General features: G+C 48.1%; 1 protein-coding gene across 1 annotated transcript in view; it reads right to left on the reverse strand.

Moving 5' to 3' along the window:
- The window catches only part of LOC129641469 (apolipoprotein L2-like), a 40,799-nt gene extending 26,855 nt beyond the window's left edge, over positions 1-13,944 (reverse strand). The window contains exon 1 of the mRNA XM_055566190.1: positions 13,804-13,944. The gene's annotated coding sequence lies outside the window, so the exon portion shown is untranslated. The remainder of the gene's footprint in view (positions 1-13,803) is intronic.
- Positions 13,945-16,720: the final 2,776 nt, after the last annotated feature.

The raw sequence follows: 16,720 nt of genomic DNA on the forward strand, positions 1-16,720 counted from the left end.
TTGAATACGAGATCTGAGCAAACGATTCCCGAGGAGCTGACTTGCCCAGGGTCACACAGCTCTCGGTGGGCAGAGACAAGGCCAAGACCAGTGCTTCTGACACGGGTATGTGAGAGGAATACTGTAGTTTTAATAAACCAGAAGTTTCTAGGATTGTTTCTGCCTGTAAAACACATAGATCTAAGCTCATGTCCCTCCTGTTATACTGACCTGTCTACTGTTGGGGTTTTTATTTTAAGATGGCAAAGCCAGGATCTTAATGTGGGCATCGTGCAGTGAGCCCTTCTCATTTTGTCTGCTGGGCCATCTTCCGTATACAGGGCCACCCATGACCTACATCCTGAGCTGAGGCCCATTGAGCACACAAAGACAGTGCCCTGCGTCTCCCCGTTTGCTGTCCTGTCCTTCTCCAGGCCTCAGTTTCCCCCCAGGGCCTGGCTCTGAGCAGGCATTTAGGAAGCAGGGGTCAAAGGGTAGGTGATGAAACCTGGCTTCCTTATATCTCAAAAGAAATCCTTTGCCCCACTGGCCTCAGCACAGCACCCTGGGGGAAACATCAAGGTGGCCAGGCCACAAGGAGGAAGGGTTCTGACCTCCCTGCCCTCCTTCACCCCCTCTGCTTCCTCCAAATTTCCCAACACTCACCCCCAACACTCACCTTCCTTCTGGGGTCACTGCTCATGTCTCAGAAGTCCACATCCTGAGCTGAGCCCATCTGAGCAGGTGTCACCCTCCCTCTGCACTGTTTAGGGGCCCCAAGGGGTGGGAGGAAGCCATCAGGCTCACCTGCCTCCACAACCAGGCTCTGCTCCTGCTTAACCCACCATGTTGGCCATGACCTCACCTCTCTGAGCTTCCATTTTCCCTTCTTCTGTCAATTAGTGACCATCAGCAGACCGTCATCCTGAGGATGGGGAGATGGGGGGCGGGGGGTCCTACCCTGCCTGCTTACCCAGGAATCTTCTCTGGCTGAATGTAAACAAGATCCAGTTGTTCTCAGCTATGCAAAGCAGCTACCAGCTTTTTGACTCTGCAATAATGACACAGGACCTCTGGGCCCAGATATACCTGGAGAACTGAAAGGGAAAGTGAAACCCTCATCTCTGAGTGGCTCAGGTCAAACAAACACCCTGCACACCCGGCCCCGCCCTGGGCTATTCTCACCCTCCCTGCTGATGCTTTTAGAAAAACAGTCCTGACATGCAGGTCCTTCTGGGCACGGTCCACCCTGTCTCAAGCTTCACGATGGAAGACCTGCCACCAATTGACTGTGAAACCTTTGGTCAATCACTCCCCCACTCTATGAACTTCTTTCTGGCTACTTCCACCCTTTCCACCTACTCACCAGCCTGCCTGCCTTATTTACCTTTGCGCCAGAATCACTTGGTACAGTCTCCCGGAACATACCAGCTGCTCACCGCATACTGGTCATATTGCTGCTCCTGAGGGCCACACCTATGTGGGTTCTAGGCATTTGTTCATGCAGTTCCTTCTGCCAGGGACATTTACTCCTACCACCTAGAAAAATCATACTTCCTAGAAACCCCAAATTTGTTATCATCTCCTCTGAGAAGCCCTCCAGGATCCTTCCCTGCAGAGTCCACTGTCCCCAGCTCTGCTCACAGGGTACCTGGGAGAGGGGCCCAAGTCCACCCCTCAGCCACTCTGTCCACACCCCATACCCACCTTTTTGATCAAGTCCCTCTAGATTGAACCCTGCTGACAGCGACAATACTACTATCTTCAGGCACTAGTACCTCAGGCAACTCGCCTAAGGAAGCCCAGCCTTGGTTCAGTTCAGTTCAGTTCATTTCAGTCGCTCAGTCGTGTCCAACTCTTTGCGACCCCATGAATCGCAGCACTCCAGGCCTCCCTGCCCTTCACCAACTCCCGGAGTTCACCCAGACTCACGTCCATCAAGTCAGTGATGCCATCCAGCCATCTCATCCTCTGTCGTCCCCTTCTCCTCCTGCCCCCAGTCCCTCCCAGCATCAGAGTCTTTTCCAGTGAGTCAACTCTTCGCACGAGGTGGCCAAAGTACTGGAGCTTCAGCTTTAGCATCATTCCTTCCAAAGCAATCCCAGGGCTGATCTCCTTCAGAATGGACTGGTTGGATCTCCTTGCAGTCCAAGGGACTCTCAAGAGTCTTCTCCAACACCACAGTTCAAAAGCATCAATTCTTTGGCACTTAGCTTTCTTCAAAGTCCAACTCTCACATCCATACATGACCACAGGAAAAACCATAGCCTCGACTAGATGGACCTTTGTTGGCAAAGTAATGTCTCTGCTTTTGAATATGCCATCTAGGTTGGTCATAACTTTCCTTCCAAGGAGTAAGCGTCTTTTAATTTCATGGCTGTAGTCACCATCTGCAGTGATTTTGGAGCCCCAAAAAATAAAGTCTGACACTGTTTCCACTGTTTCCCCATCTATTTCCCATGAAGTGATGGGACCAGATGCCATGATCTTCGTTTTCTGAATGTTGAGCTTTAAGCCAACTTTTTCACTCTCCTCTTTCACTTTCATCAAGAGGCTTTTGAGTTCCTCTTCACTTTCTGCCATAAGGGTGGTGTCATCTGCATATCTGAGGTTATTGATATTTCTCCCAGCAGTCTTGATTCCAGCTTGTGTTTCTTCCAGTCCAGCGTTTCTCATGATGTACTCTGCATGTAAGTTAAATAAGCAGGGTGACAATATACAGCCGTGACGTACTCCTTTTCCTCTTTGGAACTAGTCTGTTGTTCCATGTCCAGTTCTAACTGTTGCTTCCTGACCTGCATACAAATTTCTCAAGAGGCAGATCAGGTGGTCTGGTATTCCCATCTCTTTCAGAATTTTCCACAGTTTATTGTGATCCACACAGTCAAAGGCTGTCAATAAAGCAGAAATAGATGTTTTTCTGGAACTCTCTTGCTTTTTCCATGATCCAGCAGATGTTGGCAATTTGATCTCTGGTTCCTCTGCCTTTTCTAAAACCAGCTTGAACATCTGGAAGTTCATGGTTCACATATTGCTGAAGCCTGGCTTGGAGAATTTTGAGCATTACTGTACTAGCGTGTGAGATGAGTGCAGTTGTGCGGGAGTTTGAGCATTCTTTGGCATTGCCTTTCTTTGGGATTGGAATGAAAACTGACCTTTTTCAGCCTTGGTAGTCAAGGCCATCTGGATGGATGCCAAGTTCATGCAAAGGGCTGAGAGCACGTTGCTCTTTGTTCCCTGACTTATTTGCACTTGACTACAGGCCTCTTTTCTCCAAATGGAGGAAGGCTAGTGACCTGGCAACTCAGAAAGTCTACAACAGAAAGCCAGTCTTAATTCCTGTTTGGATATTCAGCAAAGAGCTGAGGTGTATGGAGGGCCGCACGTGTCCCCCACTCTGTGCAGGCACTGTCCACACCTTGCCTGTTTTACTCTCACATCAGCTCTAGGAAGCGTCAGCTCCATTTCTCAGATAAAGAAACTGAGAAGTAAAGGTCCCAGCGCCCGAGAGTCGTGCAGCTGGACTGCTGGTGGACTTTTCTGCTTTGCCCCAAGCAGAAGGAACTGCAGTGGGGCTGGAGTCCCCCTCACCAGGAAGGCCTGCCTGACCTTCCATCTGGGCCGCTTCACCCCAGGAAATGTCCCTGTGTCATCGTGGTCACCTCCCCCAGCCTTAGAAGGAGACACAGAGGAGTGATGGGTGTCACCCATGAGGGCCACACACTACGGTTTGGTCTTACAATCACGCTGGAACATAGGCCAGGAGTCTGATCGGATTTTGCAAATAAGAGGGGAGGGGCGAGGCGGTGGATTTCTTCCAGCAACTCAGGGGAGGAGCCAAGATTCCAACCAAGTTTGAGATTTGCCACTTGCAAATATCATTTCTAGTTTAAAGTTCTTTTTCTGTCATTTCTTTCCCCAATAAACTCTTCTCTCTTTCACTAGCATGACTTTAGTTTGACAGCCAAGCAAAACCACAGTGAGAAGAAGAACTCAGTTAAACATCCATTTAAGTGATGGGCAGGTTATCATAAAGGTCTTCTGATGCAGAATGGACACTGGACATTCCTGGACTCGATAAACACCAGCTCACGGTAGAGCCACCAAAGGGGCTGCAGACTCAAATCAAGGTGAGGATTTAGCACGCCCTTTCACCACAGTCAAAGGGGAAAAAAAGTTTGTCACAAAAGGACAAACACTGTATGACTCTACTCAAATAAGGTCCTGAGAGGAGTCAAATTCACAAAGACCAAGGATTCAGAGGTGCCTGTCAGAGGTGGAAGGGAGGGAGAGTGGGGTGTTACTGTTTAATGGGGACAGAGTTTCACTTTTGATGTAAAACATTCTGTGAATGGAGGGTGATGCTAATTGCATGACAGTGTGGGTGTCCTACAAAGGTGCCAACAAAGGTCCAGCTAGTCAAGGCTATGGTTTTTCCTGTGGTCATGTATGGATGTGAGAGTTGGACTGTGAAAAAGGCTGAGCGCTGAAGAATTGATGCTTTTGAACTGTGGTGTTGGAGAAGACTCTTGAGAGTCCCTTGGACTGCAAGGAGATCCAACCAGTCCATTCTGAAGGAGATCAGCCCTGAGATTTCTTTGGAAGGAATGATACTAAAGCTGAAACTCCAGTACTTTGGCCACCTCGTGCGAAGAGTTGACTCATTGGAAAAGACTCTGATGCTAGGAGGGATTGGGGGCAGGAGGAGAAGGGGACGACAGAGGATGAGTGGCTGGATGGCATCACTGACTTGATGGACGTGAGTCTGGATGAACTCCGGGAGTTGGTGATGGACAGGGAGGCCTGGCGTGCTGCGATTCATGGGGTCGCAAAGAGTTGGACACGACTGATCGACTGAACTGAACTGAACTGACTGTGGGTGTCCTTAACACCGCTGAACTCTACACTTAGCAATGGCTAAACTAAGACTTCCCTGGTGGTGCAGATAAGACTCCTCCTGCTAATGCAGGGGATTCAAGTTCAATCCCTGGTCCAAGAAGATTCCACACACTGGGGAGCCACTAAGCCCGGGTGCCACAACTACTGAGCCCGTGCTCTAGAGTGCATGAGTCACACGTGTCTACAGCCTGTGCTCTGCAACAGAAGCCATCGCAATGAGAAGCCCAAGCACCATAACAAACAGTAGGCCCTGCATGCCACAACTAGAGAAAGCCCGCTGCAAGCAAGGAATGGCAACCCACTCCAGTATTTTTGCCTGGAACATCCCATGGACAGAGGAGCCTGGTAGGCTACAGTCCATGGGGTCACAAAGAGTCGGATGGGACTGAACATGCACATCAAAGCAAGGAGAACCCAGCCAAGTGAATAATCAAATATGTGAACAAATAAAAATTGTAAAAATGGCTAAAATGGTAAATTTGATGATTTTAAAAATTTTAAATGAATTGTTAAAAAGCCAACCCTTTATCGGGAAACATAGCAGCACCTGAACCCTTTACAATCTGCAAAGCACTTTCACACACATTGTTGTGTAAGCTACCACAGCCTTCTGATGACAACATTTATTATCCCTGAGTCACAAGGGAAAACTAAGGTTCAGACTTGCCCCTCAAGTGGGGAATCTGGGCGGGTCTCCCTGCCTCTTGTTTTGGTTTGCTTTCTGAATTATGCCATTTCCTTAGAGGAAGAGAAATCTTTAAATCCTTGAATAGTCTAAAAATGTAATTTTCTTCCACAATAGCTTGAGATGAGTCACAACGTCAAATACCACTTGGCCTAAGACGTGAGCCCAGCTGCCAGAGGCCCTAGTGGGCACTGGGAGACGGGTCCGACTGGGCCCATGGAGACCCACTGCAATGGGCCCCAAGTGTTAACTCGCTCCTGAAACAGCCCCACCTCAGGGGGAAAGCTGCCTGAACTCTTTTGTCACAGAGCCTCTGGGCCCCATTCGGCTGCGTCCATGACTCCGCATCTTCTGTGAGTAGGGAGAGAATTTGCCATCACGCAGCCCTTTTAGGCTACCCCAGGTTTTGCTGTGACTTGGTTTCCTTGCTCATAGAAAGAGTGAGTAACCTGTAGAGTCACTGAGAGGATGAGTGAGACAAGGCAGGGACTGGGCTTGGTGAACAGTAGGTGCTCAGTCAACAGGAAGTGCTGTTTTCTGGGCTCACCATGTCGACATCATCTCCTTTCCTCTTTCAAAACCTCCCTGAGTTGTCTGCCATTCTCATCATTCCTGTGCGTGGATAAGAAAGCAGACTTAGAAGATTCATTCATTCATTTTCCAAGGTCACAAAGCTGGCCTCCCTTCCCCTTCATTTATCCAACGATCCTTACCTCCACAATTCAACTCTTGAATCAGAGACTAAAAAAATAATAAGTATAGACTCACAGACAAAATCACACAGTTGTAAAATTGCTACAGAGAGGTCCTGTGTACCCTTTACCCAATTTTCCTGCAGTGGTGATATTTTATATAATTGCAGTCACTATCAAAATACAACTAACTAGAATATAGATGGCACCCCACTCCAGTACTGTTGCCCGGAAAATCCCATGGATAGAGGGGCCTGGTAGGCTGCAGTCCATGGGGTCGCTAAGAGTCAGACACGACTGAGCGACTTCACTTTCACTTTCCACTTTCATGTATTGGAGAAGGAAATGGCAACCCACTTCAGTGTTCTTGCCTGGAGAATCTCATGGACGGAGAAGCCTGGTAGGCTGTAGTCCAATGGGTCGCACAGAGTCGGACACGACTGAAGCGAGTTAGCAGCAGCAGCAGCAGCAGCAGCAGAATATAGATTGTACTCAAATTCTACCAGTTTTTGCATGTTCTCATTTTTATGTCTTTGAGATGTGCCGGGAGCCAGCGTGAGGAACTCCGCCCGAGGCAAAGGTCATGAGGAAGGAGGTTCGGCATACGCAAAGGCGGGATTGAGCCTCAGGAGTCCCCCTGGAAATTCTCGAGCATCTACCCCCAAAACCAGAGTCTGCCTACTTTCTGCTTTGTGCTCTCACCTACACCTCTGACTTTACGGGGGGCTGTCCCCCACCACCATCTCTCTCTCTGAAAAAGAGTTAACTTACAGCTCCAGTTAATAAAGTTCCTGGGCGTGACAAGAGTGTTTTAGTTCACAACCGTGAGAGGCATGAGATGTTCTAAATTGTCTGAATACAGATTCCTTTGAGCAGTTAAAAGATTGGTTAGAAATTGTATTGGTGAAGGGTTTTTCACTTGTTGGGCCAATGTTTGCTGCTAAGTTTCCATATCCCTTACCTACTGTGTCCCTGGCAGTGTATTGATTAATATAATTGGTGTATAGAATGTAAGTAGTAGCTTTAATGTTTGTAACCTTGGACCCTTGAGTTAATTCTTTTCTTGTTATAGCCTACCACACCTTTGCCTTATAGGAATGCAACTTTATCTAATGCTTTTGAAGGGTGGAGCCTGACTGATCACCTTTAGAGAAAAATAAGTTTTCTGAAGAAAGGGTCTTAAAATGGTAACAGGCCTCTAGGCCAGAAGATGATGTAAATCACCTAAATTTTTGCATATAAGTTTGCAGGAAGAAAGCCTGGCTTACTGCTGACTCTACCCCTTCCCCCATTATCCTCTATGCACAACTTAAGGTATAAAAACTACTTTGGAAAATAAAGTGCAGGCCTTGTTCACCGAAACTTGGTCTCCCCATGTCATTTTTTCTCTCACCTTCTGGCTGAATTGGAGCGTGGAGACTCGTCAAGCCTACTAATTTTGCCTGGGCTTCTAAGATCTGACCAGGGAGGCCTTAGTGTCTCCTCTCCTTCGGGAGAACGGGAGGGCGCCTGCGGCCTACATAGGTGATGTAAATTTCTAGCCTTGGAATTTTATTAGCTTTCCACGTAAACCAAGTTATTCAGCCTCTTTTCTCCACTGAATTTCCTCACTGAGCTATCCTTATTTAACCACTCTTTATATCCTTAATTAACGTTTAATTAAGCAATTGTTTCCTGATCCTCACCGACGCCGACCCGCTTCGAATTTCCTGGATCCACTGGGGCTGGACCCCGTAAGAGATGGTCCTACCACATTGTATCATATGTGCAGATTCATTTAACCATCATGAAAACTGATATACAGAGTGTTCTGTGCCCATGAAGGAACTCCCTGTGCTGATCCTCTGGGGTCACTTCTTTCTGGGCCTTCCCTAACTCTGGGCAACCACTGATCTGTTCTCCATTCCTAGAATTTTGGCATTTTGTGAATATTTTATAAGTGGAATCATGTAGCATGTAACCCTTTAAGACTGGCCGTTGCATTTTTTACTTTTATTTTTCAGTTGTGCCATGTGGCACGCAGGATCAAACCTGTGGCTCTGGCAGAGGAAGTGCAGAGTCTTAACCACTGGACCCCCAGGCAAGTCCCAAGACAGATCTTTTTAAATTCACTCAGCAAACTTCTCTTGAGATTCACCCAATGGGCTGCGAGTATCAGTAGTTCATTGCTTTTTGTGGATAAGTAACCCTAGAGCCATAAGAAAGGATCTTGGCAGTATGGTACTGGCACAAAGACAGAAATATAGATCAATGGAACAAAATAGAAAGCCCAGAGATAAACTCACACACCTATGGGCACCTTATCTTTGAAAAAGGAGGCAAGAATATACAGTGGAGAAAAGACAATCCCTTTAAAAAGTGGTGCTGGTAAAACTGGTCAACCACTTGTAAAAGAATGAAACTAGAACACTTTCTAACACCATACACAAAAATAAACTCAAAATGGATTAAAGATCTAAACATAAGACCAGAAACTATAAAAATCTTAGAGGAGAACATAGACAAAACACTCTCCGACATACATTACAGTAGGATCCTCTATGACCCACCTCCCAGAATATTGGAAATAAAAGCAAAAATAAACAAATGGGATCTAATTAAACTTAAAAGCTTCTGCACAACAAAGGAAACTATAAGCAAGGTGAAAAGACAGCCTTCAGAATGGGAGAAAATAATAGCAAATGAAGCAACTGACAAACAACTAATCTCAAAAATATACAAGCAACTCCTGCAGCTCAATTCCAGAAAAATAAACGACCCAATCAAAAAATGGGCCAAAGAACTAAATAGACATTTCTCCAAAGAAGACATACAGATGGCTAACAAACACATGAAAAGATGCTCAACATCACTCATTATCAGAGAAACGCAAATCAAAACCACAATGAGGTACCATTTCACGCCAGTCAGAATGGCTGCTATCCAAAAGTCTACAAGCAATAAATGCTGGAGAGGGTGTAGAGAAGAGGGAACCCTCTTACACTGTTGGTGGGAATGCAAACTAGTATAGTCACTATGGAGAACAGTGTGGAGATTCCTTAAAAAACTGGAAATAGAACTGCCATATGACCCAGCAATCCCACTGCTGGGCATACACACCGAGGAAACCAGAATTGAAAGAGACACGTATACCCCAATGTTCATTGCAGCGCTGTTTATAATAGCCAGGACATGGAAGCAACCTAGATGTCCATCAGCAGATGAATGGATAAGAAAGCTGTGGTACATATACTTAATGCAGTATTACTCAGCCATTAAAAAGAATACATTTGAGTCAGTTCTATTGAGGTGGATGAAACTGGAGCCTATTATACAGAGTGAAGTAAGCCAGAAAGAAAAATACCAATACAGTATACTAATGCATATATATGGAATTTAGAAAGTTGGTAATGACAACCCTGTATGCGAGACAGCAAAAGAGACACAGATGTATAGAACAGTCTTTTGGACTCTGTGGAAGAGGAAGGGGGGGTATGATTTGGGAGAATGGCATTAAAACATGTATAATATCATATAAGAAACGAATCGCCAGTCCACAATATTGTAAAAAAAAAAAAAAAAAAATATATATATATATATATATATATATATATATATATAAAAGACAACAAAAAAAGAAAGGATCTTGGAGGCCTCGCCCACCTCCTCCACTGTGCTGGGATCCCCTCCAGAGCCCCCAGATGTGCTTCACCTTCAGGAACCAGCAGCTCCACGCATGACCCCTGTCACTTGTCACTTTGATTTCTGCAGGAAGACAGCTGGTCACGGCTTCCTCCCCTCTGCCCTGTCTTCTCTCCACCTGACTCTCCATTACCCCTTTCTTGTCCCTTTTCAGGATGTACTCTCTGAAACTCTTTACCTACCATCTCCACAGCTTTCTAAAAAGTAGCATTTAAAAGAATTGAGATATCAGTCACATAACATACAATTCACCATTGAAAAGTAGCTTTTAGTATATTTACTATGTGTTCAAACATCACCACTACATAATTCCAGAACTTTTCCATCATCCCCAAAACAATACCCATACTTATTAGAAGCTAGTCCCAAATCTTTGTACCCCCTTGCCTTGGTTCTATGGTTGCCATCCTCTCATTCCTGCCTGTCTATTTCACCAGTTAAGTGTGGAAATTAACAGGGAGGCTGAGGGATGAGTGTAGGGGTGGAGGAGTGATCCTTAATCTTGTCTAATGTAAGAGCTGGGCTGGGCCAGTCTGGGAACTGAGTCTTAGAAGCCTAAAGAGGTCATTGATTCACAGGCCACAGTGTTGGGATCCCCTGGAGAGGTGAGGGCTCAGACATGGGATCCTGGGAGAAGTCAATGTCAAAGCCACAGGCGATCCAAGCAATGGTCAACTCATAGGGGCTGAACAGAGAGGCAGCGTTCTGAAAGGATGAGAAGACTCAAAGCCTAGAGGAGAATGAAGCTTAGGGATGGTTTCATATTGGTTAGGATGTGGATGCCAAGCTGCTGTAACAAAGGACTCACAGATATTAACATATTGACTCAAACAATGTAGATGTATTCATTTCAGACACGAAAGTCCAAGTTGCTAGGCATTTGGGAGGTAGGTGGTAGGTAAGTTGACCAGAAGTCCCGCCTGTTATTGCTCAGCCATCATTTCCAGTGAGGGGTCTTAATTCAATGTGGAAGCTGGTTTTCATCAGACATTTCAGCCCAGAATAGAGCAGAGAAGGACACAGAGCTCATAATTTCCCTTCAAAGACATGACCTAGAAGGTCCACACATCATTCCTCTCACCTTTGATTAGTCAAAATTTAGCAATGAGGTTACATGGAGCTACAAGGGAGGCAGGGGTGCCATATACTCACCTAAACTCAGTGTCTTTTCTATAAAAAAATAAGGACACTAAAAATGGCTAAAGTGGTTAATTTATGTTGTGTATTTTTTTCTATAATTAGAAACTTTTTTAATTTTTAGTTTTTTTTTTTTAAAGGAGTGAAGGATAAAAATTTGGGAATGATTATTTGGTCTCTTCGGGGCTTCCCTGGTGGCTCAGACATTAAAGAATCCAATGCAATGCGGGAGACCTGGGTTTGATCACTGGGTCAGGAAGATCCCCTGGAGAAGGAAATGGCAACCCACTCCAGTATTCTTGCCTGGAGAATCCCACAAGGCTACAGTCCATGGGGTCACAAAGAGTCAGACATGACTGAGTAGCTTCACTTTCCTTTCTGTTGGTCTCTACTACAGCCGCTGATTCAGAAGAAAGTATGACATTTTCGCAGGGAAAAAACTAAAAGATATTACCTGGTTACTGTTGAAAAATTATTCAAAAAACAGAATCAGTGTCATCTTTTCTGTTGATCTCTCTAGATTGATCTCACTGTAGTGTTTTATAAAACCTTCATAGGAAGCTAAAGCCTTTTTATTTGCCCAACAATCAGAGAACAAAGTTCATTGACCACCATGTCGTCCTCTGTCTCTAAATGCCTGTTGCTGGCATATAGAGGGGAGATGCTGGGACACAGCATCGGATGTGGTCTCGCTTGCTCTTATATTTATTTATCCCTTCACGGGGCCCCTCTGAGCATCTCACCATCACCCCAGGGGACCACAGCCAGAAAATTAACATAGACATTTCTAGTTTTGCATTCACAACCATAGTCTGGGAGGAAACTTGGGAATTATTTGGAAAAATAAGCAACTGTATGAAATTAGGGATGAGGGGATCGCTAATGCCAGGAATCAGAGACCAGTGGGAAAGTCGACAGCTCAGTGGAGGCAAGTGAAGAGGTGAGCACTTGCTGCGACCAGGGTGGACGGTCCACCTCAGGGGCCAGCAGTAAGGAGGGACAAGCAGGGGGAACAAGAGAGGCTGGACAAGGAGGGGCATTAGCATTTAGGCTCCACGGACACACATAGCCAGCTGGAAAGGGAGCAAGGACCCCTCCCTTCCACAAGGGACCCTGGGATCAGTGGCCCCTGGGCTCTTATGCATGGTGGGCGTTCAGGCAGCCCTGGGGACTGCTCCCTCCCCCTTGGTGGGCAGACATGGGCACCCTCCAGCACTTCTCCTGCATAAGGTGAACATCAGTCCAGAGGACCTTAAGGGGGAGAACTGATATTTGTGGGTCCTGTAGTGAGTTAAATGATAGCTCCCCAAAAAGTACATCCACGACCTAATCTCTGCAACTGTGTATGGGACCTTATGTGGAAAAGGGTCTCTGAAAACCCTTTAAGTGAAACATCTTGTAATGAGAGCATTATGGCTTATCTGAGTAGGCCCTAAATCAACTAGCATCCTTGTAAGACACACAGAGACAGCAGAGAGTAGGGAGAGAAGTCCACGAAGAAACGGGGGCAGAATGGAGGGGTGCAGCCACAGCCAAGGAACGCTGCAGCCACCACCAGCTGGGAGAGGCGGGGAAGGCCCCCCAGAACTTCTATGGGAGTGGGCCCCCGCTGACAGGAAGCAGCACCCAGCTCCAGTGCTGGCCCCCACCTCTCCCATCACCTCCTGCTGCTCCCTTCCCAGGGCCTGAAAGTGTACCTGCTCGGAGGCTGGACGGGTCAGCAGCTGGAGGCCTGGCAAGCGTTGGGTCTAGGAGCCTGCAGCTCTCCTGAGCAACTAGGCTGGCCAAACAGTGACCCAGGGGCCTACGTGCAGGCCTGCTGCCCAGGTGCAAAACATACCTTCTTTGCCGTAAATAAGTCTAAACCCAGCCTATACAAAACAGTGAGGAATACAGGGAAATTGAGCCACAAGTGAGGACCTGGTAGGACAAGCTACGCTCTTCTAGATGTGGAAGTGAAAATGGAAGTCACTCAGTCGTGTCCGACTCTTTGTGACCCGTGGACTATACAGTCCTTGGAATTCTCCAGGCCAGAATACTGGAGTGGGTAGCCGTTCCCTTCTCCAGGGGATCTTCCCAACCCAGGGATAGAAACCCAGGTCTCCCTCATTGCAGGCAGATTCTTTACCAGCTGAGCCACCAACGAAGCCCAAAACTTGAACCACTTCTTCTGAGCCAGAATCCAACCAGCTACCTAAGGATAACAGCAGCTAACCACCTGTACAGTCCTCTGCTCTACCAGCTGAGCTACTGAAGGGTGCAGACATGGAAGGACAGTGATACAAACTAGGAATTTTACCATTTTTACAGGAAGAGGAGAAAAGAAAGCTTTTTTTTTTAATTAAAAATCTAAAAATTAAAAAAATTTTCAACTAACACAGATTATTTTTTTATGAACAAAGCAGCCTGACACACTTTAGTAATAAAGGGATGTTTGGAAAGCCTAGGGAGGACCTAGTCAGACGCAGATCCCAGCCAGATTTCCTGAGTAGGCAGTGCTGTCTCTACGTGGAGCGACGTGGGGACGCGGGTCGACAGCACCTCGGCCATCCATGCTGGACACACGCCCCAGCTCATACCTCTCGAGATCCTCAGGGCAGGACCGTACCCGGCTCAAGTGCTGGGCCCGGGGACACAAGGGCAAAGTGCCAGCCCCAGAGCCTGAGCCCCGCAGGAGGCCAGCGTGAGGCCGGCTCGTCCCTGTGCCACGTGGGGCCCCTCCAGACCCACCTTGGCGAAGAGCCGCCACCACTGCTTGCGCAGCTTGAGGTAGGCGGTGCAGTTCCTCTGCAGGACCTTCGTGGCCGTCAGCTGCTGCCGCTGCTTGGCCAACGCCCTGTGGGGCGAGGGTCATGGTCAGCGCCTCCAGGCGGGGGCCGGCCAACCTCCCTGCCCACAGTCCTGACCTCGCTCCCAGGGTTTTTTCCAGAGCTAAGATCCAGTGGTGTGACCTCACCCAGGGAACTGTCACCACCCCCCCCCCCCCCCCCCCCCCCCCGGCAGATGTTCCAGGATGTCTGGAGGCATTTCTGGTTGTCACAAGTAGGGAGGACGCTACTGCCCTCTGGTGGGGAGAAGCCGGGGCTGCTGCTAAAGCCTCTGAGTCCCCATACGGGCCACAAAAATGTGATTGTGTGAGGGTTGGAAAGAATTTCCAGATACAGGGTATTTAGAAGAGAGAAAGCATTGGGAACAAAGGGCAGAGGGGAGTGAGGAGCGCTGCTCAGACAGTGGGCAGACTTCCTGATGGACCAGGGACAGCCGATGTGCTTGATGCTCTTTGTGGGCCAGTGGCCAATTTTTATAGCCTCAACACAAAGAAAATTCCTGCTGGAAGGGTGGACTTAGGTGATTCGTTAGGGTGAGGTGTTTTTTTTTTTTTTAACCTACTATGGGGTCAGGGAGCTGGCCGGTTTAGATCAACGGTTGCTATGGGGCGCAGTCAGTTTGGGAGATGACCTTGGTGTGGAGCTCTGTATCTGTGGCCATGGTATAGGGCTCCACATGGCATTTAGCTTTGCCCTCGGGGGACCCCAGGGTCCATCTATCTTTGCCCTTGGGGGACCCCAGGGTCCAGAAGAATACTTTGGGCTGCATGTGTAACAGAATGCAAGTCCAAGAGCCTGACATACTGTGAGCCAAACAATAGCAAAACATCAGAGTTTGGGGCCCAGAAAGGTTTATTGCTGGGCCATGCAAGGAGATGAGAAGTAGCTTATTCCTTAAACATCCTGAAGTCCCCAAAATCTCTCAGCAAAGCCCTTGGACAGTAAAGATGTGGGAGGGGAGTGGTTAGTTTTTGCAAACTTCTTGTTGTCAGATCCTTTGCTCTTAAGGTCAGGTCACTGTCAGCTCATGATGTTTGTTAAAACCTCCACAATAGAAATGTTATTTTCTGTTCAGACAAGAAAGGGCAAATTCTCAAGGCTCAACTTTCACTCTCTGAGGTCCAGGCCCTATCTAAGAGGAGAGGGTCCTGTATGGGCCGGTTACGCTGCCCAGGAGACTTCTTCCAGCACCCAGTCTGGGTCCTCCCACCAATGCCCAGGCCCCGATAAGAAGGCAGATTTCAGCTGACAACACCGTCAGGTCCCTAGGCCCAGTCCAGCCATCATCACCGAGGGAGCTGGGCACCCAGACCCGGCTGTCCCTCAGGCTTCACATTTAACATGAAGAGATCGATGCATGGGATCCGCAGGGACATGTGTTGTAGCAAATGCCCTTCAGGTTAATCCCTAGCCCCCAGCTGTTGCCCTTCTTAGAGAACAGCCCCCACCACAGAGTAGACCTGAAGCGATGCTGTACAATGTCCTTGCCACTTAACCCTGACCTCTGGCACCTCCTCGGAGTCGACAACTGACCTCAGCTGGACCAGTTCTTGGAACTTGAATGGAGTGACTGAAGCTGGTTAAATCTGTCACCTTAACTGGACAGTGTCCAGTTACTCCAGTTGCTGAGGCCTCTGTGGACTGGGACCCATGGAGACCTCCACCACCTCAGGTCTCAGAGGTGGGGATGGATGAGAGGTTCACTGTCTTCCCAAGGGTGGGCCCGGACAGTGGGCAGCCAAGCAAGGGCTCTGGAGCCCTGCCGGTCACCGTCCCCAGCGTGTCCCCCACCCTTCAGGCCTGAGGCTGGAAGGCCTGGAGGGCCGGGGAGAATGTGGCCATCCCCCTCTTACCACACTCCGCGTTGAGAGGACACCGCTGCCAGGCTGACTGTTGGTGGGGTGGGACCTGTAACTACCCTGCTCCCAGGTCTCCTGCCGATAGTCTCCTACCTGTCTCGAGCTAATGGCTGTAGGACGCCCCCCCCCCCCACCATTACACTGGGAGGCTTTGGGCATCTGTGCTCAGAGTCATAGGTGCCAGGGAAGAGCTGGAGGCAGGTGCTGCTAAGGTCGATATTTTTAAGGGTCATTCTAGCCCCATGGGGAATAGACGGGTGGGGGCAGGGCAGTACCCAAGGTAAACACAGGAAGATGGTTCTGGAAGCTCCTGCTGGAGTCCTGGTGAAAGGTGAAGGCAGCCTGGGTGAGGCGTGTGCTGTCTCTCTCTCCCCTCTGTTTACGGCTGACCTTCTCTCACACCTGCACACAAGCCCTCTGCTCTCAATCACCCTTGAGTGACCTGTGTCCATTCTGGTCCCCGGGGCTGGAGGAGGAGTATCTCCATGCTCAGCCCAAGTCAGACGACACGGGCTCCCCTGGATGTCCCATGGGCTACGCCTGTTTGCCCCAGGCCTGTTGATCCCCTTGACACACCCTGAAGTTCCTTGACATGTTGCAGCCAACTGGTTTCATTTTTCTTTCTTTCTTTTTTGTTTTTTTCCAAATCAACCTCTGTTACTGCACAACGTCTGGAATTTCTTGGGAATTTCATGGGAATTTCCAGATCAGTGCACTGCTCTCACTGCACTCCGGACCCAAGCAGCACCTTGCGGTTTGTTAGGTGTTCCGTCCACGGTGTTGTCATCACCACTGAGGCCACCACCATTATCCTCACCGTCGTCATCAAGAAGTCACTGCCTGAAGATCTACATAGACCATTCTTCGTGAAGACATACAGACGGCCAACAGGAATAAGTAAAGATGCTCAACATTGCTAATACTTAGAGAAATGATAAAACTACAATAAGGTATCACACC

The sequence above is a fragment of the Bubalus kerabau genome, chromosome 1 (genome assembly GCF_029407905.1).
Source record: "Bubalus kerabau isolate K-KA32 ecotype Philippines breed swamp buffalo chromosome 1, PCC_UOA_SB_1v2, whole genome shotgun sequence".
NCBI lineage: Eukaryota > Metazoa > Chordata > Mammalia > Artiodactyla > Bovidae > Bubalus > Bubalus kerabau.